This window comes from Panthera tigris, chromosome C1, assembly GCF_018350195.1.
Source record: "Panthera tigris isolate Pti1 chromosome C1, P.tigris_Pti1_mat1.1, whole genome shotgun sequence".
In the NCBI taxonomy this organism is placed as follows: Eukaryota; Metazoa; Chordata; class Mammalia; order Carnivora; family Felidae; genus Panthera; species Panthera tigris.
Genome location: NC_056667.1, coordinates 172,033,002 through 172,056,651, shown reverse-complemented (window position 1 = coordinate 172,056,651; position 23,650 = coordinate 172,033,002). Strand labels below are relative to the sequence as shown.

The window sequence follows — 23,650 nt, the reverse complement described above, 5'->3', positions numbered from 1 at the left end:
TTAAGAGTCTGTTTCTTGGTTTGCCTCTCCTTCCCCCACCCATGTTCATTTGTTTTGTTCTTCAATTCCACATATGAGTGAAATCATATGGAATCTGTTTCACTCTGACTTATTTAGCTTAGCATAATGCACTCTAGCTCCATCCACATTGTTACAAATGGCAGGATTTCATCCTTTTTAATGGCTGGGTAATAGTTCATTGTATATACCACATCTTTATCCATTCATCAGTCAGTGGACGTTTGGGCTCTTTCCATAATTTGCCTATTGTTGATGCTGCTGGTATAAACATCGGGGTGCATGTATCTCTTTGAATCAGTATTTTTGCTCCTATAGGTAAATACCTAGTAGTGCAATTGGACGATTGTAGGGTAGTTTTATTTTATTTTATTTTTTTGCATGTCATTCTTGTGCAGGGGTCATGCTAATCTTCATTGTATCATTCCAATTTTAGTATATGTGCTGTCAAAGTAAGCTCTAGGTTTATTATTTTTTCAAAGAGTACACAGGATCTCCCTGTATTTTTTTATCTTTTTTATTTTAGAAAGGAAGAGACAGCACGAGCAGGGAAAAGGGGCAGAGAGAGAGAAGTTGGGGGAGGGAGGGAGGGAGGGAGGGAGGGAGAGAGAGAGAGAGAGAGAGAGAGAGAGAGAGAGAGAGAGAGAGAATCTCAAGCAGGATCCATGCTCAGCATGGAGCCCAAAGTGTGGCTTGATCCCATGGCCCTGGGATTGTGACCTGAGCCAAAATTAAGAGGCAGATGCTCAAATGAGTGAGTCATGCAGATCCTCCTCTTATATTAATTTTAGCCATTCTGACTGGTGTAAGGTGATAGCTCATTGTAGTTTTGATTTGTATTTCCCTGTCGATTAGTGATGTTGAACAATTTTTCATGTGTTTGTTGGCTGTCTGTATGTTTTCTTTGGAAAAATGTCTGTTCATGTCTTCTTCCCAGTTTTTAAAACTGGATTATTTGGTTTTTTTGGGTGTTGAGTTTTTAGAGTTCCTTATATATTTTGGATACTAACTCTTTATTAGATAGGTCATTTGCAAATATCTTTTTCCATTCTGTAGGTTGACTTTTAGATTTGTTGATTATTTCCTTTACTGTGCAAAAGCTTTACATTTTGATGTAGTCCCAATAGTTTAGTTTTGCTTTTTGTTTCCCTTGCTTCAGGAGTTATATCTAGTAAGAAGTTGCCACCGCCAATGTTAAAGATGTTACTGTCTTTGTTTTCCTCTAGGATTTTGATTTTTTCCTGTCTTTCATTTAGGTCTTTAATCCATTTTGAATTTATTTTTGTGTGTCATGTAAGAAAGTGGTCCAGTTTAATTATTTTGCATGTTGTACTCTAGCACAATTTTAAAATTGTTTATGACAATCAAACTTTCTAATAAATACAGATTCTTCATTATGTGGACTTCATCTGCAAGTGAGACCTGCCATGCAATTTTAGTGCCTAATTTTTGCCTATGTTCAAAATTGCATTATATCAAGTGAGATCTAAAGTCATTTGACTTTCAGAGTGTTAGGAAAAATGTCTGACTTAAAAAAAAAATTTTTTTTTTTAGAGAGAGTGCAAGTGGGGAAGAAATGCAGAGGGGAAGAGGGAATCTTAGACAGGCTCCAAGCTCAGTGAAGAGCCTGATGCAGGACTCAATCCCATGACCCTGGGATCATGACCTGAGCTGAAATCAGGAGTAGGATTTCCAACCACCTGAGCCACCCAGGTGTCCAAAAATGTCTGATGCTTAAGATGAAATGTTCTAGTACCAAAAACAACAAAAGTTATCCCATTTCTGCACTTGTGCTCATGTTGAATTCTTTTAGCCATAATTAAGAAAAAAATATTTTGGTGGTAAGAAATCAAGTCACATTGCATTTTAATATAAGACTAAGTTGTTTAGCAAACTGTGGCTTTAAACTGGCAAACAAATGACATGGAGTATTGGACAAATGTGCTGCCTTTATTATGGAATAATACTGAGAAGGAATAGTGGTGGAAGTTAATATATAAATAGTGTTTTATAAAGAGAAGGTCAGTTTTCATATCAACCTCATTTAAACATTTCACAGTACTTCAAATAAAGAAAAGTTTTGGGAGAATCAGTTCATCATGGCATTCAAAACTCAAAAGAACTAACAATGTAATATGTGTGTATGTGTGTGTTTACCATATTTACATCTTGAGATGTTGCTCAAAGATTCTGTCTTTATATATAATGACTTTACTCAATTATTAGTAAATGTTTAAGTAAATACATGGTAAATTATTCTTAATGATTATTTTTAATGTTAATTTTTTTGGTATCATTATTAAGTAGAGTAGCCTATTAAAATCAACTTTAGTGGTTCAGCTTCACTGGTAAAGAAAACATGATAACAATAATGTTGAATGAAGTCCCAGCATGCCCCAAATAAAGACATTAGTTTAGTAACATCTATGTATAGTGAAGTCTATCAGTGACAACTTGGCTTCAGTAAAAGTTCAATGTATAAAATCAAATTTTTTCAGTTTGACTTTAATATTAATTTTAAAATTTTGTTTTGATTAGCAGTTTATATTTTAATTTATGTAGATGTATTTAAGACTCATGATGAAATGATTTGTCAAGAATAGGATTTAATAAATATTATTTCCTTTGAAGAATTCATTAATATTATGGATGTTTGATAAACTCTGCCCTGAAAGACACAAGATGACCTTTTAATAGAACTGAAATAGGTAGATTAGACGTATATAAATGATAAGATATTGTCTTTTAGGGTAAAGATGTCAGACTGCTTAAATTTAAATCTTAGCTCATTGCCCAAATAGTTTTATAGCCTTGTTTAAAATAATAAATTTAATTAAATCAATTAAATTAACTCCTGTAAACTTTATTTTCTTTGTCCATAAAATGTGAATAGCTCATGGAGCTGTTCAAAAGATTGAATGACAACATGTGTGTAGAATACCCACCATAGCATCTGGCATATAGAAAGTTTGGTATAAATGATAATTATCATTTTATTGGTAATAATCATTTTAATTTATACCTGAGTTATGATTTTTTTCTTCCATGCTTTTATTACTGTTTTGATCACATCTTCTTCACCCCAGTACTGAGGGAAGGATTCCTGCCATAGGGTTATGGGGAAGGCCAAACAAATGACACCAGACTCTGGACAGATGAGATAAACAGCAGTTTATTATCACATATATTCACAGCTTGATGGAGAAGGATACCACACAACATGTGCCACAGGGGGGAGATCTTAGGAACAGAGGGAGAAGCAGGAGGCTAAGGGAGCAGGTTTACTAGTGACAAGAGGGTAAGATAACTCCGGGGTCCTTTGGGAGGATATGATTGTCTTGTTCCAATGATTATGCACAGTGGCAGTTAGCTGAAGCCCAGGATACAAGAATAATCAGGCACGGTGCCTGGTTTCCACGATGGGTTTGTTTGGCTAGTGTACTTTATCTCTGGGAGCAGAGTGGAGAAGGGAACATGGTTAGGCCGTTTGAGGTCTTGGCATCAGATGTCAAGGAAGCACATAATATTTATTTCAGACCTTAAACCACAATGACATTGGTTTAATGCCAGAGGTGCATATTAAGAGGCTATTAGTATCAATAAATCCACATTACAGCAAACAGCAAACATTAAATGATATGGAGAGTAAGAGCCTTCTAGATATAGATCTTCCAATTTTAGTTTGTTTTTTGGCTTCTTTTTTAGGTTTTTTTTTTGGGGGGGGGTGGGCCCTCAATTCTTATCAAAAGATTTATTATACTGAGTCAGTTTCTAGAGACTCAGGTGAAAATTTTGGTTTAAAGTAAAATTTCAAATTTATGAACAATATTGTGTCTTTTAAAAATATATGTTACTCTTTAAATTTTGTGTTTCTAAACTTCAGACTGAAGTAGCCATTCTTTATTTTATAGTTTAAGTGTTTCTGGGTGTGATTACAAGGAAACACATTATACCAATGTTCTATAATCTAAATGAATACCAACTTGCTAAAGTAATTTAAGAGGGGAGTTTTAGCTCTTTAAGTACTATTTGGTTATCTCTTTTATGTACTTGCATTACAATTGTCCTCACATAATATATATGGTGTGGCAAAATAGAGACTTAAAAAATACTCTTCTTTGATAATTATTGCTTCTCTTAATTCAATATAGCCCCAGGTTATTGACTTAGAATGGGTTTAATATATATGCCAATTTTAAGCTCTTTTCGTAAATGCTTAAAGATTTCATTACTAGATATTGAATCTTAAATTTCTAATTTCTAAATTACTTCCTCTTTTGGGTTTAAAAAGGTGAACTAAATCTATTAATTATTGGAATACAATTTTGGTAAATTTTGATGAAACCCTATAAGATACCTAACTTAGCCCCATTTATTAGATTCTTTATAACTGACAGTGACAATTAACATACTTAACATAATTTAAAATTTATAATATATGAACTAATATATAATAATTTGAACTAATAAAAGTGATGTGAGTTTAAAAAGTCTACAAGGATAAAACCCAAGTATGTAATTAGTAAGCATGAACACTGACTGGTAATTTATCATTTTTTTCCTGTTATTAAGTTGTTCTTTTCTTGGACTTGAAAATAAAATGTTACAAAAAGAAAAAGAAATAGGAGTAGTAGTAAAATTCTTGATCTGTCTGTGGAGCAGAAACTGCTTGCTGCCTGCTCAATATTCATTCTCTCTCTCTCTCTCTCTCTCTCTCTCCTTTCCTCCCTCCCTCCCTTCCTCCCTTCTTTCCTTCCTTCCTTCCTTCCTTCCTTCCTTCCTTCCTTCCTTCCTTCCTTCCTTCCTTCCTTCCTAGAGAGAGCGAGAGTGCATGAGTGTGAGCAAGGGAGGGCCAGAGGGAGAGAGAGAGAGAGACAATCTTAAGCAGGCTCCATGCCCAGCGTAGATCCCAACTCAGGCTCTATCCCAGGACTGTGAGACCATGACCTGAGCCAAAATCAAGAATTGGATCCTGAACCATCTAAGCCACTCAGGCACCCCTCTCTTTTTTCTTTATTAATGGAATTCTGGTTGTGTGTTTAACAAAAGTTCACATCTTCCCACATTCCTTTGTAGGTGGAGATGGCTAAGGATCTGTCAGAAATTACCAAAATTTTCTCAGTCATGGAGCTTTTTGTGCTTTAGTAATTTTTTCATGGTGCCCTTAAGCCTAAAGAAATATCTAACAGTTCTGTTAAGTGGTTCCATCCAAAAAACTTATAAATATCTATGTTCTCATAAGGTAGTAGCCATTTGAAAAAATAATATAAATAAATTAAAAGAAAAACTGTTTTTATTACGTTCTTGAAGAACCAAAATTATAATAATTGGAGGTGTGTGCCTTGAATCCTGTGCAACTTTTCAAATCTTGGAATCATATCAGGACCTGTTGCCCTCATTTTCTGTTCAATGTTGATTTTTATATGGTATTTGCTTTTTTTTTTCTTTTAACAATAGCATTGTAAAACTTCCAGTTTTTCAAACATATGCCATGTCAATATACCAAGATCAAATGTTGAAACTGAATTTGCTCAAGTTAGTGTTTCACTTAGTCTGAAAGATGTTGAATATTTCTGTGATTTCCTCAAAAACTTAAAATATCCTGTCATGTTCCCATTGGCACACAGTTTGGGAACTATGTGTATAAGGAAAAATTCTTGGAAGGGACTTAAGGGAATATTTGGAAATAGACCAAACTCTGCTGGCCTTTTGTCTTTTGCCCTCCATCCTTCTGCTGCTTCCTGCTAGGAATCATCTTACAATCCCAAGAATGAAAGTCATACCCTAAGGATAACACAACAGTAAGTTAGAGGGAAACTTGGTCCTGCATAGCTCTTCTGTCAGTCCAATGGGTTCTGGATTGATCACAAATGGACTTTTTGATACACAGGAACCACACTGTGGTAAGGTTTCTACTGAAAGCTTTTGACTGCAATCCTAACTGACTTTATTTAAATTTTTAGCTATGCCCTCCATCAATGTATCAGCCTGTGTTTAGTAGCTGAGTTTAGAAAAGTTTGTTTATGCATATTTAATGGACAATCTGACTAACCCTATTTATAACAATCTTTCCAAACCTTTTCTATGTAAGACATGAAATTGCAGACATTGGGCTATAAATGAAAATGCCAGTATCCATCCATTCAATATGGGCAATCCTGATTGTTTTCAGTTTCATTTTATGTCTTCTTTCCATGCTTTCTTGTTGTCACCCAATATGAAAAGTCCAAGGATAAATGTTCTCAGTTTTATTTTAAAATGTATCCTTGAGTTTGACTTCAAAATTAATTGAAAAAGAACACTTAACTCACTTGCCAGACAACAGAGAATCCTTCTGGGATTGTGGGTGGTAAAAGAACAAGAGTCAGCTATTTTATTTTTATATTTATTTATTTATTTATTTATTTATTTATTTATTTATTTATTTATAAGAGAGAGAGAGCGTGAGCCGGGGAAAGGGGCAGAGAGAGAGGAAGAGCGAGTGAGAATCCTAAGCACGCTCCATGCTCAGCACTGAGCCTGACATGGCACTCAATCCGACCACCCAGGATCATGACCTGCACCAAAATCAAGAGTGGGACACTCAACCTACTGAATCACCCAGGCACCCCAAGAGTCAAGTATTTTAAATACAAATCTCTATTTCACAGTTTATGAAAGTATTTAAACTTTAAAGATGAGTATAAAAGTTGTTAATGCTTCCCTTTCCAATCCTAGATTTCAAAGATCATTTTCTTATCTGTAACTCCTACCTCTACTCCCTCTCCCTCAGTCCAGACAAATTGATGCATTTTATTTCATGTATAAAGAACAGGGAAAGAACTTTAGTGCACAAGTTCAGAAAGTTTCTGATGTGTGTGACTTAATTATTGTCTATCATTTAGATGTCCTTTTCCTTGTCATTGAATTTAAATGGAGAGCAATAATCTTCACAAATTAAGGAAGTACATTAATATTTGTACTATGCACCAAGTTATAGAAAGTGCATTCACATATATTCTTTTGCTTAATATTTCAGTTATTTCAGCATAAGAATGAGAATATGGAAGGCAAGTGGTGTGATGCAAGGCTTGGGAGTCTAACCGACTGGGTTTGCATTCCAGTCTTGTCATTTAGGAGTTATGTGATCTTGCTCAATACCTTAGTGGAGTTATTATTATTTCTGTGTTAAAGATAAAGAGACCAAGTCTCAGGAGGACTTACGTTTTTAATTGCTTATTCTTTTTTTAAATTTTTTTTAATGTTTTATTTATTTTTGAGAGAGAGAGAGAGACAGAGCATGAGTGGAGGAGGGGCAGAGAGAGAGGGAGACACACAGAATCCAAAACAGGCTCCAGTCTCTGAGCTGTCAGCACAGAGCCCAATGCAGGGCTCAAACTTGGGAACAATGAGATCCTGACTTAGGCTGAAGTGGGAAGCTCAACCAACAGAGCCTCCCAGGTGCCCCAATTGTTTTATTCTTTAATAGAAGGACTAAATTAGGAAAACAACTTCAACTGGCTGCTCAGACTCAAATACTTCATTGAAAATCATCTTTTATAGAACTAGTTTTCTGTTTTTGCGAGACTTCCATATAAATTTTGGGATTTTATTGTTACCATTTAGAAATTGAAACCATTTGCATCCACTTTACCAAACAATTGGAAATAACTGAGATTGCCTATGTCAACATGACTAAATATTTGTTCAAAAAATTTTTGCCCAGGAAGAGATTGCTAACCTAGGCAAATAACAAATGTATCAAACAAAACAAAACAAAACAAAACAAAACAAAACAAAACAAAACAAAACAAAACCAGTTCACTTATGAAGGTGTGCTTCATTTTCATATGAAGAAAGAACACAAAGTGTTCTTCATGTGTCAACCAATCCCAAACTCTTGCATCATGTGCTCTACCCAGTCCAAAATTTGTTTCCTGTCTTGAAAAAACAACCTTAAACCACTTGATCTTAGATCCCAAAATTTGATATAAATAGTATTCTCTATTGTTTTCTTCTTTTAGGGGATACTACTGTGAGTTTATTGATGGTAGTGTTCTCCCTTATTATATAGTAGGTCTAAAAATTTTGTTTTCTGATGGTCTTTTGAGGAGTTGTCAGTCAACCTCACTGATAACTGTTAAGTGCTAAATAGTGAAGAATTAACATTATCCACAAAGAGATCTTATCTTTGTTCAGGAGAGATTATTTCTAAGACCTTGGATTGACCTGCCATTAAGAGTGTTGTTGATTTGTTCACCATGGGCCATACTAAATAGTCTAACAATGTGAATTATGGTGTGGGCTTTGGGCCACACAGCTCAACCTCAATAGGGGCTGACAGCTAAAGGTCAGTCATATAGGTGGTCAATCATGTCTATATGCCTGAGTCCCAATAAAGACACTGGATACCATATCTTGAGTTAACTTCCCTGGTTAGAAATACTCCATGAATATTGTCGCACATCATTGCCTGGAGAAGTTAGCACTGTCCACAACTTTGCTGGGAGATGAAAACTAGAGGTTAAAGATGTGGACTGTGCCTCTTGTGCCTCTTCCCTTGGCTGATTTCTGTCTGTTTCCTTCTCCTGTGAGAAACCATAACCATGCATATGGTGACTTTCAGTGAATTCTGTGACTCCTACTGGTAAACTACGGAACTTGAGAATAGTCTTGGGGACTTGGAGTTGGTGTTAGAGTAATGGTAGTGTTGGGGATTGCTGAACTTTGTAAGCAGGTAGTCAGTGAGAGCATAGCACACTCTATTTTGAAGAAGACACTCAGGGATAATTCTAATACTTACCAATTTTTCCTTCTCTTTCATGGTAAGAGAGAGAATAGAGAAATATTGAAGAGCAAGAGCATCCAGTTATAGCATTAATCTGTTAGGATATAAGTGAATACATTCTATTCAAGCAAGAGTATAGGGTAATTATAAATAATAAAAATATCATTACATTACATTTGCACTTTTCTTATTCTGCAGAATTTTTATAAGGAATATTTACTTCACTAAAGAGGAAATTGAGGCTCAGAGAGATGAAGTATCTTTCCCCAGACCCATGAGAATAATAAAGCCCTTACATCTAGGTTTCCTGATTAAAAATTCAGGTTGTTTCTTTTAAAATATATCTTATCGTAGCCTCCATAGAAAGCTACAGGTGCACATAAACTTTTGTTAAATAAGATTCTCTGATACACATTGTTCTGTAACCTTAGCAATATGTCACTGTGGCATGAAAATTTTTGATACATTTTTATGTGTTTTCTTTTCATGTTCTCTTGGTTTTCCTTATCCTAGTCAAGCAGGTAATCAACTTTGTGATTTTTCCATCTTGGGAATTTCCCGGCTAGGTAGAAGTACTGGCTGGGTAGAATGGAAATTGTATACGAGACATTTCTCCTGTTTCCCATCTTTTGCTTCCAAAAGATTAAGCCCACTGAAGACAATAGAGTCCAGTGAAAGAGAAAGAGCCTTTAAAGGATATAGAGAGGTATTTCCATAGACTAGAGAAATTTTCTTTGTTTGTTGAGGATGAGTGGAAGGTCTTTGGATTTCCGGCACTGAAAAAATCTATTCCCTGTGTTCTGGCTATGACATTCTGATGTGGAAGTCCTTGGAGGGAATGGCCATTAGGTGCATCAGGAAAACTGATTTCAGTCCGGGTTATCCTAACTTCATTAAAGACCTGATGTCTAATGTATGCTTACAAAAGTGATAGAGAAAACAATAGATCTGAAAGATACATGTGGGGAGGAATAATAAAGGCCTAAGTGATAATCATTATGAACAAATGATGACTAAAGTACTCCCCCTCTTTACCCCAATATCCTAGTATTGACTAGGACCACAAGATCTTAGTTCAACCCTAAGGCAGAATCTCAAGAATGATTGATGTCTGAATTTCATTCCAGCTTGGCAAGATGTAGGATTGAAATTTAAATAAATTTATACAAAAAAAGTAATGAATCATTTGTAAATTGCTTATATACCTAAGTTTGTGAACTCATTTCATATCTGCTTCTCATTCCTTTTCTTGTTACAATTTGTTGCAGTTCATGAATGTACATTGACGCATATAATCATCCAGAGTCTATGTCTACATTATGATTCGCTTTTGGTGTTATGCATTCTGTGGGTTTGGACAGATGTATAAAGGCATGTATTCATCATTATGATTTCCTACAGAGGATAGACTACACTTAAAAGAATTGCAAGTGTGGCTTTTAATGAATTACTGGTAACTTAAAGACCTACAAATCCAGTTACCTGTGGCAGTGACTTTAATCACTCTTTGGAGGAATTTTACTAGGAATACAAACTTTTCTAGTTCCACTAAGAACCTTCTTATATTATTTCATTTATTTATTTATTATTATTTATAATTATTTATAATTTATAATTATTTATATAATTATATTTATTTATAATATATATAATATATTATATATATGTTATATAATTATATAATATATAATATATATTTATAATATAATTATATTATATTTATATAATTATATTTATATAATTATTTATAATTTTATTTATTTATTTATTTATTATGATTTTTAATATTTAAATCCAAGTCAGTTAACATATAGTGTAATAATGATTTCGGGAATAGAATTTAGTGATTCATCACTTACATATAAGACCCAGTACTCATCCTGACCAATGTAATGCCCCTTGCTCATTTAGACCATCCTTCCACCCAACCTCCCTCCAGCAACCCTCAGTTTGTTCTCTGTATTTAAGAGCCTCTTATGGTTTGTCTCCCTCTCTGTTTTTATATTATTTTTGCTTCCCTTCCCCTATGTTCATCTGTTTTGTTTCTTAAATTGTGAGTGAAGTCATATATTTGTCTTTCCCTGACTTATTTTGCTTAGCATAATACACTCTAGTTCCATCCATGTTTTTGAAAATGGCATGATTTCATTCTTTTTGATCACTGAGTAATATTCCATCATATATATATATATATACACACACACACACACACACACACCATATATGTATCTCACATCTTCTTTATCCATTTATCAGTTGTAGATGGACATTTGGGCTCTTTCCATACTTTGGCTGTTTTTGATAGTGATGCTATAAACATTGGGATGCATGTGCCCCTTTGAAACAGCACACCTGCATCCTTTGGATAGGTATCTAGTAATGCAATTGCTGAATTCTAGGGTAGTTCTATTTTTAATTTTTTTAGTAACCTCCATACTGTTTTTCAGAGTGACTGCACCAGTTAGCATTCCCACCAGCAGTGCAAAAGGAGAACCTTCTTATATTAAATGGGAATCCTAGGAAAATGATTGATAATGAGGAGGAAAACCTTAAGAATATATTATTTCTGTGTTTTCTCATCAGAAATCTGGTAAGGGATATAATTTTATTTGCAAATAGCTTTTAAAAAACTTTTCATAAAATTACAAGAAATAAATGAAATAGAGTTTATTCATAAGTTTTTTGATAAAAATGATTTTTCATTTTAATCCAAATAGGATAGAATGAGTACAATAAATGATAATATTAACATAAAATGTGTAATAAAATTTCCCTTGTAAATAAATGAGATTATTTCATTTCTGCTTAGTTTCTGTTTGTAGGATCTATCCATCTTTCAGTTATCTATCTGGCTGGTTATTGAAATAAGAACTACTGTTTATTGAGTGTTTATTATATGCCAGACCCTTTTTTTTCAGGCCCTTTTTTATGTATTTACAAATAGTAGATGAGTTAATAATCACAATATCTCCATGAGATAGGGTTTATCACCATCCCAACTTTAAGATGAAAGAAATGGAGGCATAAAGAGGTTTACTTTTTTGATGATGTTCCTAGTTAGTAAGTATTGGAGTATTAGAACCAGACAGCCATACTCCCAAGATCTTTCAGTAGTGTTTATTTTGCTTGGTCTTTGCAATACAAAGATGAAACTCTATTGTCTCTATTCTAAAGAAATTTACAATGTGTTTCAATAAAAGGTAATTGTTTTAAAGAGATGAACTGGTTGGATAGATGTATAGCATGAAAGTCTCCCTAGAGTAGTTGGAGACTCACAGAAAATGTAGAATTTGAGCTGAATCTTCTAGAATGAGTAAGAATTTTTCAGTTGCTAAAGCAAGGGTTGGTGTTCAGGTTGAAAGAAATAGTGGGTGAAGTTCTAAAAGCTTATGACAGTTTTGTGTACTGAGAAAGAAAAATAGTCAATATTAAAGTTTAGAAGCAGAGTATTTCCCTTAGAAAAAAATACATTCTATAGTTTTGATGATTCTCTCTCTCTCTTTCTCTCTCTCTTTCTCTCTGTCTCCTTCTCTCTCTCTCAAGTTTACACACACACACACACACACACACACACACACACACACACACACACACATAAAAGTTGCCTGAGAAAAGACATCTTCTAGTCTTCTAAATTACTGAGAAATGACACTTCTATATTTTCCACTGTTGACAGCTTGACTCTATTTTTTTCTGCTCAAAAAAATAGTGTGGTCTTTATTGGACAGCCCTAAAGGTTTAGAGTACACACTGTCCAGTAGAGCAACTACAGTTGTCTACTATTTTCACTTATTTCCATCCTTAACAACACAATTACAAATAAATGGTGACTGCCCCAGCTGTTGCTGAGACTGATGTGAGGAAAAATCTGGTAGCGACCTGGTATGCTTAAGCATTTAAAACTGCGACTTATCTAAGGTAAGGAATATCCAATGTCAGTTGATTTAGCTAATGAGCAATAACATTTTCAGTGGCAGACTAAGGTAGCTTTTAGTATGGGGTAAAGCTAATCTGTATTGTCAATAGGTCATCCTTCCAAGCCTGTCTTCTTTCTAGTTTGAAGAACATGAAAAACTAATAAGAAAACTGGTATATACAGATTCATATGTAGAAATCTCAGTTGCATAGCCTTTGTAATGAGAATAATCCTAGAACTGTCATATGTATACATTGTATCTCTGACTACATCCACATAATTCAGATGTTTGTGAGCAGTTAAAATTTACCATTTGTGTTCTAGTACAAAATAAAAATACTATGAAAAAAATTCCATATGAATGGGGAGAAGGGAGGCGACAGAACGTTTCTCATAGTCTTACTATCCAGAGAACGAAGTTTTGTTAACATGTGGTATTTCTTTTCAGTGTCTTTATGAGTGAGGTATGAATATTGCCATATTTATTTTAATCTATTATAAATGGGCATAGATTTTTAGGATTATAATACTAATAACGGTAATTATAGTATCTTATTACACAGCTCTTTATATAATTCTGATTTGAGTGGGTTGATAATCATCCTCAAATTTATAGAATTTTGTAGCTCCTCTCGGGTAAATATCAAGTGATCAAATACTCACATTTGATGTGTAACAAATGATGTATCATTTTTGACACCTAGGAAATATATACCTGCTAACATTTGGGGGCTGTGTGATAGTTTTGGAAAGCTAAGGTAGCTTGATCATCAGCTGTGTTTCCCTGCCACTTCAAAAGTTGACTCTGTGTGTCAGACTCTTTGGAAGTCCACAGCTATCTTTGGTACTTGTGTGAATTCCCTCAGGATGTTTATTCTTCAGTAGCCTCTTACTCTGAGCTTCTGGTTCTGTTGATTTGGCTCAGGTTAGAGGTTGTCTCACCTCCCTTAACAGGGTGCTCTGGTTGGTTCAGACCTGGAATTCATCCCTGTTTGGTGACCTGCACCAGGTAAATGAACAAACAAATAAACAAAACTCTCACTCAAGCCATGTGCCTGCTTCATTTTACAAGGAAGGTGTGTGACTGCATGAGTTAGGGAGGTATAATATTCTCACAGTGTAGCCAACTTTAAAAATGAATATTTCCATCTTAAAAGCTCTTTAGCTACTCAACAAATGGGGATGCTTTACTGACCATCTCACATCAAATAGCATTTCTGCCTCACTAGTTTGCTAACTCCTTTCTCCCTTGCCAAAACTTGTTCCATTTTTTTTCTGTGCATTTTTTGCATATTCCAAGTAACCCCAACTTATTCTCATTTTTTTTTGCAGAGAAATAAATTTGTGTCCTTTACAACCTCTAATATCAAATCATTGCATATTCAGACTCATTCAAGAGCTCTGCGGAATGGTGACTTTCATTTATTAATTCTAAGACAGCAATATCATAAATATCATTATTTTTTACATTACACTAGTTTTTAAAACAAAACAATTCTCACTTTTTATAAAGTAATGGCAACACCAAATATCTAGATCTAGCAATTAGAAAATCTGTAAATGCAACCTTTCTTCTTTTTCCTTTTCCTTTTCCACCTCTTTTACTTTGTTTTATTTTCTTCATTTTAGCTTTTCTTATGGAAATGACTTTATAAAGATATTTCTAAACTTATATTTATTTATTTTAAGTACTTTTAAAATATTCTGAAATTCAAAGTTTTGAAGTAACATACAGAAAAAAATGTGTGGATTAAAAAAATGTAACCTTTTGGTCCATAACTGTGACTAGTTTAGTGTATCATATGATACTGAACATTATATCTGCTGTAATATTTATTTTATAGTTATTTCAGTGTTCCTATGCATAAGATGGTTTAATGTGTGCTAAGATCAGAATACAGAAATCCCAGATCCAGAGGCAAATTTGGAAATTAGGAGCAGAAATACAAAATAACTTTGGCTACTATAAAAATAACTAAGATTGGGATACGATGGATGGTCATTAGGCCCCGGAATTTTCTCAGAATTCTGTTATTTTGTTATATATCATATAGGAAATATTCTTTTTTCACCAATGGCTTGCAACATATGAATTTTTAGTTTCCTCATTAAAAAAATTTTTATTGTTTGTTTATTTTTGAGAGAGAGAGACAGAGCGTGAGCAGGGGAGGGACAGAGAGAGAGGGAGACAGAATCTGAAGCAGGCTTCAGGCTCTGAGCTGCTTGCACAGAGCCTGACATGGGGCTTGAACTCACGAATCACAAGATCACAACCTGAGCCAAAGTTGGATGCTCAAATGACTGAGCCACCCAGGAACCCCAGGTTCCTCATTTAAAAAAAAAAAAACAGTCTGCTTATGACTAATCTTGGAGTTCTAAAAATGTGCGACACAATCGAGAATTTAGAGAAGTGGCTCAGTATGGCTGGAATGTAGAATTTGATTAAGAATATGACAGGAATCAAGAGTGAAGATAAGGGCAAGGAACAGATGAGAGAATCCAGGTTATGAGGTTGAGGGGGCTTATAAAATTGATTAAAAAATGTGTAATCTATTCTATAGACAATGAGGAGCCATAGAAAAATTTAAGTTGAAAGTTGACTTGGTCATTCTTCTGGTTTGCTTTTTGGGGATGAGAGAGCAGTGCCATTGGCCTGGACCTATACCAAACCAATGGCCTATCATTTTATTGCCTGGACCTTTGAAAATGACCATTACTGAAATGCCATTAATAGTTAAAACTATGAATAACTTCCTTTACTACTTTACCTACATGCTTTTTTTCCCCTTTGGCAGTTTCATTAAAATCTGGTTGTGTATTTGTGAACATCTTTCATTATGTTCCCCAGAAGAAAAGCAGATTGAGAATGACTAATGTAGAGAATGTGGAGGGAGGCCAGTAGGAATACCAGTTGGAGATGATCTCTGTCATCATCTTGAAAGGTGATGTGAGCTGAACTGAGGAAGGGTTTTGTGGGCGGAGAAGAGGGGATGCAGATGAAAATGTCAAGTGGTATAACGAATAGAAAATGTTCAACAATAGCATGTGGAAAATTAAGGGGAGAAGAGGAGTTATATAATCGCAACCTTTTTAAAAATTTTTAAAAATGTTTTTATTTATTTTTGAGACAGAGAGAGACAGAGCATGAATGGGGGAGGGTCAGAGAGAGAGGGAGACACAGAATCTGAAGCAGGCTCCAGGCTCTGAGCTGTCAGCACAGTGTCTGTCGCGGGGCTCGAACTTATGGACTGTGAGATCATGACCTGAGCCGAAGTCAGACGCTTAACCGACTGAGCCACCCAGGCACCCCAGTCGCAACCTTTTGTGTGTGTGTGTGTGGCTGATTGTACAGTGATATTCAGAGAAATTCAAATGGAGGATTAAGTTTTGGTAAAAAATTGGTGTGAATGAGGTGGGAAGAAGTTCCTTTTGAATATATTGAGCATAAATGTTTTGGTTTTTGATGGCTTATGTTTTCAGAATCCTTTACTACTTGCTTTAAATTATGTTGAGCTTTCAATAAAGGAGGAAATTTCATCTTTACAATAGCGAAAGCAGAATGGTGTCTGTGGTAATACAAAGAATAATGGCATCAATATAAGATGGCCTCCTCACCTCTGCTCCTCAGTGACAGCTGGGAAGACTTTGGCCCATGCCTTCCATGCATTCTTCGTTTTTATTTCTTACTAGCATTATATTTGTTAAGACATAAGACCTTATATCTAGTTTAAGAAACCAGATAAGTTAAAAAAATTTCTTTTTAACATTTATTTATTTTTGAGACAGGGAGAGACAGAGCATGAACAGGGGAGGGTCAGAGAGAGGGAGACACAGAATCTGAAGCAGGCTCCAGGCTCTGAGCTCTTGGCACAGAGCCTGAGGCAGGACTCGAACTCACAAACCATGAGATCATGACCTGTGCCAAAGTCGGTCGCTCAACCGACTGAGCCACCCTGGCGCCCCAGAAACCAGATAAATTTAACAATGATAAAATTACAAACCTTAATTGTCAGTAATTACAACATTTTTAAAATTCTTTTTTATTGTGGAAATTCTCAAATATACATAAAATTAAAATAAGTACTTTATAAACCTCATGTGCCCATTATCCAGCTTAAGCAATTATCACAGCCAATCTCATTTTATTTAATTCCCACCCACTCTCTCCTCCTATCTCCTGGAGCACTAAAAACGAAGGAGCTTTATTGAGGCATAAATTACAAACTATAAAATTTGCCCATTTTAGGTGTGAAATTCAATGGACTTTTAGTAAATTTGGAAAGCTGTACAAACATCTCCACATCCAGTTTTGGAACATTTTTTTACCATACCGAAGGGATTCCTTGTACTCATTTTCCTTTGCTCTTTTTCCCACTTCCAGACCTCTGCAGCCAGTAATCTACTTTCTGTCCCTATAAATCACAGCACTGTTTTATTGGAAGTGGGAATAGTATTTTTTTATAGAGCTGTTTTGTGTGAGGAAGTTTCTCAAACCGTATGCATATAATTTTCGGTAGCCCTATGATATAATTAGTCATTCCCATTTTAGAGATGAGGAGACTTAGGATTAATTAATTGATATACTCAAGATCACATCTTAGAGATGGTGAAGAAGTCATCCAATCAACCTGCCAAAAACCCAGCACTGCCTTATTGCTTATACCATAGTGTTTACAAATGTTTTCCTATATTCAATTATCTATTATTTTCTATATTTATATGATCAGATTTTGGGTGATGTTCACCTAGTAGCTTTTGTTAAAAATCTGTTGCTGCCCTTCCTGTTTACTCTTACACTGTATTCCTGAAGATGTTTTGATAAACTATTTCAATAACTAGATTTTAAAAGTTTTTAAAAGTTTTAAAGGAATAATAACTTTTAAAGGTACATGTAACTAAAATTTTAAACCTTTTGGAGTGCCACACAATGAAGAAAAACAGTAATTTTCCTGTAGTTATTAGTCTGACTCAGAAGATTCTACAAGATTCTTCCCTCTCTAGTTATAAAATAATTAAGTTTAGGAGGGGTGACGTGCAATGTCGTTAAATTTTACTGTTTTTTATTTGTTTCCTCATCATTTCCTGTAGTTTGATAACAGATGATTTAAGGGAGTCAATCTAGTTTTTGCTCCCCACTAAAGAATTGTGGGAAAGAGTTTTATGGGCAAGTCATGTAATATTGTGTTTCCCCAGCCCTTATGAGATCATCAGAACCATTTGGGGAGCAAACAAACAAACAAACAAACAAACAAATTTTGTCCGGGCCCCTCATTGACATTGTTTCTTTCTTTTAAAGCATTCCAAGTAATTCTAATTACTAGTCAGAATTAATTCATAACCTGCAAATCCAATGTAACATTTACTTGTGGACTTCTGTACTCTCTCTGCCAGAGTCTCCTTTCCAACATTGTATTTACTACACTATGTCCATAGTTCCGTGTAGACTTTTTTTCTTGTGAAAGTACATCTTTTTGATCATTTCAATCTCCCTCTTGCAGGACATTTACAGAGATACTTTTCATTTTTGCTGACTGTCAGATAACTGATTTTTCAGTTGTTTCCAACTAGAGTCCAAACTACTTAAAATGTCCTAGCTAGATCCTTCCTGACTTCTGCAACAAAGCATTTCATTGCTGCCTTAACTTATAAAATATTCTCCTGGAGCCTATTTGACAAGTGTTACAGGTTTCACAGCAATCTGAAGGAACATGTTTCCACTGATTCAACACCATTGCTTGCAGATTTTCCACAGCTCACCACCAATGATGGCACATTTTCAGTATGTAGAAAACAATTAGCCATTCTACTAGTAATATCAAAACATACAGGTAAGGAAAGTATTTTTCTATAAGAAATTATTAAAAAGAAATTTTTTTTCCAGAGACACATACAAAACCAAATTTACTTGTGTGTGTGTGTGTGTGTAATTAAAGCATGGAACTCTCATTTTAAGTATACAAAAATCTCTAAATGTCTACTTAAGTTTCATATTATGATCAGTAGAGCAGAGGTGAATGTGAAAAGAAAGAAGAGAGTATATGAGAAAAAGAATAGGAAAGAAGAAAGAAAGAAATGGGAGGACAAAAGGACTATTTACCAAGAGATTAAAGGAGAGGAAGACACTAGTATCAAATGAAATGGAGTCTAGAGTCACCTCATTTCATCAGATGGTGCATGCACAGTGTTCCCCACCTAGGGCCCCTGGAGGGAGGGGGGACTGGAAATAAATCTCTGGTTAACTCATTAATCCACTGCATCTTGATACAGGTTTGCATGTTCCAAGGAAGGGACATAAGAACAAACAAACAAACAAACAAACAAAAACAAACTTGTACAAAGTTACCTCTGAATATGCAGAAGTCCAGCAGAAGACACTAGAGAAAAGAGAAAATGAAGACCAAAGTATATGCTGGCTGGGGGCCATGGGGTGGGATGGGGGGAAGAGCTTCAAGAAGAAGGAAAAAGAGGGAAAAAAAAGATAGGCAAGATAATGTCGTTTTGTCTTTGCAATGCTCTCCTTCCACCTGGAATGGCCTTAGACTCCTCATTCAACTTGTGAACACTCCTTTGTTAAGTGTAAACTTACACAACATCTCTGATGGGAAGCCGTTTGTGAGTCGCTAGGCAGAATTGATCACTCCTATACACACATATACATATACCTACACATATATGTACTACATTAATTTGCCATGTCCCCCAAATATTTGTCATATTCTCCTACATATTTGAACAAAAGCTTTAAAATGCTTGTTTTTTATTTTGAACAATTCAAAATTGTTCAAAATATTTGAACAGATAGCTCACAGTTACTAATTTTTTTGTTTTATTTTTTTAATTTATTTTGAGAGAGAAAGAGAGCACAAATGAAGGAGAGGCAGAGAGAGAATCCCAAGCAGGTGGCACACTATCAGTGCAGAGCCCTATGCAGGGCTCAATCTTAAGACCGTGAGATCATGACCTGAGCCGAAATCAAGAGTCAGACATTTAACCGAATGAGCCACCCAGGTGCCCAGCCCCTAACATTTCAATCATGGGACTCTATGTTATTAAACATGAATTTTCCAATATTTGCAGACATAATAATTTTCCTTATTTATAGGAACCTTAGATTTTTCTGCCAGATGAGAGATAGAAGGTATCACTTCAGCATTTTATTTGTTTTCAAAATTCTGAAAAAACTTTTGTCAAAATTTATGAGGAAAACATCAAAAGAAAGTTATTAAATTGTATTAGACAATCATTAAATGAGAAAAATAAATGTTAATGTCAGCAGTTAGCCTCAGCCAAGACAGCCAGCATTATAACTCAATAAATCCAACTTAGTGTAATGTGAAATATTAGAAACACAAAAGGAAAAGCCATATATGTTTTGTTTATTTGGGAAATCTTGCCCCTGATTAGAACTCATTTGACTCAAATTTAAATATCAGGAAATGTAAGCCAACAGAAAGTCCACTTCTTTTCGGCCAGCAAAGTAACACTGAAAACCACAGCTGTAAACCACATTTTTATGTGTTTGTAATTTAATTCTCTTCTACCACCTGCAAGTGGCAAACAATTCTCTCACAGTTGCCAACTATAGATTTGTCAGCTGTTGGAAAAAATGGAGGATAAACTTAACTCTTCAGAAACATTTTGACTCACTAGTTATGCTCACGTGTCAATCACATATTCTGGCTGTCATTCTAATGGGTCATCTAGAATTTTGCTACTGCATAAGTGAGCAGATATTGTTGGTTCAGCCGGTCGGTCTGTGCTGAGATAATAATTGCTATTCAAAATTATTTACCAAAGCTGTTTTTTTTTAATGTTTATTTATTTTTGAGACAGAGAGAGACAGAGCATGAATGGGGGAGGGTCAGAGAGAGAGGGAGACACAGAATCGGAAGCAGGCTCCAGGCTCTGAGCTGTCAGCCCAGAGCCCGATGTGGGGCTCGAACTCCGGGACCGTGAGATCATGACCTGAGCCGAAGTCGGATGCTTAACTGACTGAGCCACCCAGGCGCCCCTACCAAAGCTGTTGAAGCTAAGGGGAAAGGATAGGCAACACTGTCTTACATTTCTGTGTATCTGACTATTTGAGAGAAGTATGATAAAGGAAGTGGGTCAGCTGAATCAGTGGTTCAGCTACATGATAAGCATGTAGGATTCTACGTACTTGGATTCAAATCCTCTTCTTCCTCTTTCTAGCAATGTGACTTAGAAGCAAGTTTTATTATCTCTTTAAATTACAGTTTCTATATCTATAATATAGGGATGTATTTACCTTAAATATTTATTGAGTTTTTATTATTTACCAGGCACCAGATAAATGTTAGGGGTGCAATTGTGAGCAAAACAGCTATGGGTATTAAATTTATGGAGTGTATAGCATAGGAACTGAGGTACACAGTAAGATAGCCACAAATAGGTCCATTATTTCAAATTGCAAAACTGCTGTGAGGGCTAATATTGTGAACTATAAACGATCATAATATGACAATCTAATTTAGATTGAATAGTTAGTGAAAGCTTCCCTAAGAAAATTATGTTTGATTTGAGATTAGAATAATGAATGGAAGATCTTCTGTAAAAGAATAGGAGCAAGGGAGGAAAATATGTATTTCAGAAACAGGAAACAGCATGTGCAAAGGCCCAGAACTTTCAAGGAACTGATGACAGAAGGAGTGAGAATGGTGTGAATTGAGGCTAGCGATAGAGATTATACAGGGACTTAGTCATTTGAGGAATTTGAAGTATCTTAATGCAATATGAATTTACTGGAGAAGGGTTAAAGCAGAAGAATGGTAATTTCAGATTTGTACTGTGTGTGTGTGTGTGTGTGTGTGTGTGTGTGTGTGTGTGTTTAGACTGACATCTTTGAGAGGTCACGTCATGTACTGTTTTGAAAATGGACTGGGGAAGGGAGAACAGAGTAGATAAAAGGAGAATGTCATAAATTGGGTGGCTCTAGCCGTGATCTTGGGAAATATTATGGCAGATTCTAATATGGTTGAGATGGAAAGAAAGGATGGAATTCACAGACACTTAAAGGACATATCATTAGACTTGGTGACTGATAGGGTATAGAAGAAGGGGTGGTAAATTAGAGTTGTCAATGTTGACACTTTTTCAGTCTTGAGGAACTGGATATATGTTTGTACCATTCCATGAACAAGGAGACTTCAAAGAAGACTAGCTCTGAAAAAAAGACCTCTGGACATATTGTGTTTGAAGTAACTTTGGTACATCAAGGAGACCTTCAAATACGGAGATCTTAAGCTGTGCTACAGGTAAAAATGATGTTATAAAATGGGGAATTATCTGTGATTGTATGTTTATTGAAGTCATAGATGTAAACTAGATTGCCTGGAAAGAAAGTAGAGCATAGGAAAGATTGTAAGATGAAAAGAGGGCAAATAACTGAACCCTTAGGGATGAATAGTTTAAAGAAAACATTAGATGCAGGTGTGGGTGACTCAGAATGTGTGACTGAAGATTTAGGAGGAATGTGGCCTCATTGGGAAATATATATTCTAGTTGGTAAGAAACTGCTAAACTGTTTTTGAGAGTAGCTGTCCATTTTGCATTTCCACCAGCAAAATATATGAGTTCCAGTTTCTCCACAATACTGACAGCACTGGGTAGTATCAGTATTTAGCCTTACATTTCCCCCCCCCAATTTTATTAGATGTGTATAGTGGTATCTCATTGTGGTTTTCATTTGCATTTCCTTAATGGCTAACAAAATTGGGACTTTTTCATGTGCTTATTCCCTGTATATTTTCTGTACATTTTCTTTGGTGAAGTATTTGTTCAAATATTTTTCCCATTTAAAAAATTGGGTTATTTATTTTCTTATGGCTGAGTTTTGAGAGTTCTTTACATATTTTGGGTGTAAGTCTTTTTTTGGATATGTGATTTACAAGTATTTTTTTCCCAGCCTACATAGTTTGTTTTTTCCTTTTCTTAATAATACATTTTGCAAAGGAAAAGTTTTCAATTTTGAAAATGTCATATTTATAATTTTTGTCTGTTACATATAAATGCTTTTGGTGTTTTATTTAAGAACTTTTTTGAAAGGCCATCATTTTTACATTAAATTTCCTTTGTACATTTGTAAAAATCAATTATCTGTGTACGTATGGGTCTATTTCTGAATTCTCTATTCTGTACCACTCTTTTTTTTTTAATTATCTTGAGTTCAATGTCACACATAGCTTTATATTAGATCTCAAAAGCAGGTTGCATTAGTTTTCCAACTTTGTTTCTATTACCAAAATTATTTTGGTTATTCTAGGTCCTTTCCATTTCCACACGAATTTTATTTTATTTTTATTTATTTAGTTTATTTTTGAGAGAGAGAGAGACAGACAGAGTGCGAGCAGGGGAGGGGCAGAGAGAGAGAGGGAGGCACAGAACCTGAAGCAAGCTGCAGGCTCTGAGCTGTCAGCACAGAGCCCGATGCGGGGCTTGAACTCATGAACCGTGAGATCATGACCTGAGTTGAAGTCGGCACTTAACCGACTGAGCCACCCAGGCGCCCCTCCACATGAATTTTAGAATCAGCTTGCCAGTTTCCACATAAAAGCCTGCTGGGATTTTGTTTGCGATTGGATTGAATCTCTAGAACAACTTGGGGAGCAATGAGACAGAGAAAGCTTCAATATGGAAAGAAATAAAATTCATGTTGTATCTTGAATGGTTATGCCATTGAATGTTGGTGTTTGGACTAGTGGGCAGAAGAAAATATAGAGTATGCTTAAAAAAACTAATTGTTAAAAAGAGAAGACAGAAAAGGAATGTTTGACTGTTAGGAATGAAAATCCTAGTAGGATCAATGAATGATTATTGATTATTTTTTATTAAATGTGGATGTAAGGGACATTGAAAAGATTGAGTGATGTAAATTTGAGAGAATACACACTGTATTCACATAAAAGGAACATTCAAAACTTAATGATTGT

At 35.1% G+C, this 23,650-nt stretch overlaps 1 non-coding gene across 1 annotated transcript; it reads right to left on the bottom strand.

Annotated features, from left to right (window-relative positions):
• Positions 1 to 371: 371 nt before the first annotated feature.
• Positions 372 to 478, bottom strand: LOC122241670. Its single transcript, XR_006221909.1, has one exon. It is a non-coding gene; the product is annotated as a U6 spliceosomal RNA (small nuclear RNA).
• Between the last annotated feature and the right edge of the window lie 23,172 nt (positions 479 to 23,650).